We start from the raw sequence: 2,058 nt of genomic DNA on the forward strand, positions 1-2,058 counted from the left end.
ACTTATTTGTAAAAATGGGGGAAATTACCTCATACAGTGATTTCAAGGACAAAATAAAATATCTGTACATCAGTACAGATCTGATACAGATGGGTCATTAATAGTATCTCCTATTAATTAAGACTAAATATTCTGGAGTTTTTCCTTTATAAATTAGAAAATAGATTTCTTTAGAATTTAGAGCTTATTTCCTCTCATTTGCTTAGGTTTTCATTTTGAAAGTAAGCTTGGTGTAGTCTGAAAAGCAAAGCAAATTTGGCATGAGAAAGCATAATGTTTTGATTTTTAAAATTGTTCATTTACAAACTTTAAAACTTCTATCCTTTGGACTGGTATTATAAATACCTTGAAAAGATGTTTAAGACTCTATCAGCTTTACAGTATGTTTCACCCATTAAAAATCACCTACATTTTGCTAATCAATTCCCTATGATCTCAGCTCAAAAAAGAAAAAAAAGGTAAACTCCCTTCTTTGCTTTTAAAATGAATTAATGAAATTATGAAAATACCTTATCAATGAACTTAACTTTACCATCCAGCTATTTTGTCTGTGAATGCCCAAAAATCACTTTGATCAATTTTATAACCAAACTTAGTCTATGTTTAAAAAACAACAAAATATGCATATTGATCAATGAGTCATGAAACAATCTGCCCCTTATTTCAGTAGCTGCCCACTCTTGGAATAGCACCTTCATTTATGCACACCATACAGTTCTTAACATCTTATCAATAGTCAATTTCCATAGTTAACAGAATCTTGATATGGTCAAGGTCAACCTTTTGGAAAATTCAAATACAAAATCATTTGAAATGTCTTTTCATCATTTTGTTATTTTAGAGAAACAACTCATTATTCTTTTCCTCCTTCTCTAAAACTACTGCATTATTTGAAAATATAGTTTTAATTTTAATGCAAAACTTTATAGCACCAATGTAAACAGTCTAATTTCTTTTCTACTTCTGTAGCTTGTTAGCCACTCTCAGGAAATTATCAAAAAAGATTTACATTTTTATATATTATTTCATAACCATTTCCTTTAGAGCATACTTCAAGAGTAGGATAGCATGAATCCATGAATCCAATCATTCTCTTGAAGGCAGCAGTGAAAAAGTTAATTCACAGCCGCATTTATGAGTTTTATTTATACGTGACCTGTGATAAAAGATTTATCTGTCAATTACTAAACTATTTTTAAGTGTCAAGAATGCATAGTAGTATAAAATCAATTAATGCAGATATAAGAGTAGTTTTTTTTAAAGTAAAGTTTGAAATTAAAAATATGGCAGTACGTTAAAAATCTGAGTTAATACTTGAAACTCCCAGATGGAACAGAAAAGAAGGGGATTGGAAGGGGGGGGGGGGGAGAAATGAAGAGAAGAGAGAGGGAGGGGAGAAGTGAGGGAGAGAAGGATTGAGATTGATTTTGAGATCGGTCAAGCATCACATTTTTTTTTTTTAAACATTCTGGCATAAAAATATTTAAAAGATCCGGACAAAAACACTGATCCGTTTTTCCTTACTTTAAAGACATAAGTGATATGATTTTTTTTTTTTTTTTGAAGTCTCACTGGGTACACCAGGAAAATTATTCAAAAGCCATGCGGTAGGGTGCGAACTAAGAGCATTCTTCAAACAAACGCGACCTTTTCTGTTTCTTGTACTCCTTTTCTCAACCCAGCCAGAAAACCCAGACAAGTTTATTTACACACACACCCGCACACGCACACACACACACACGCAGAGAGAGAGAGAGAGAGAGAGTGGCGGAAACGCCCTCTCTCCATCCCTTCCAAACAATTATCTCTGAGAGCAAAAGAAAATAATCAACGGCCCTCTGTGCTGGGCGGCTGAGCAGGAGAGCCGGGCGCCGGGAGGGAGGGCGAACCGCAGGCGAGCAGGGAAACGTGGCTCCTCCGCCGAGGAGAGGATTTGTGAAGGGGAGCGCTGGCCCGCGTGCGCCTCTTGTTCCCCGTGTAATTTGCAGCCAATCATCAGTAGGTGTCCACGTCCCTGCGTCCTCCTCACCTCGGCGCCAATCACCCCCCCGCCCCCGC

This window comes from Mustela nivalis, assembly GCF_964662115.1.
Source record: "Mustela nivalis genome assembly, chromosome: 4".
NCBI lineage: Eukaryota > Metazoa > Chordata > Mammalia > Carnivora > Mustelidae > Mustela > Mustela nivalis.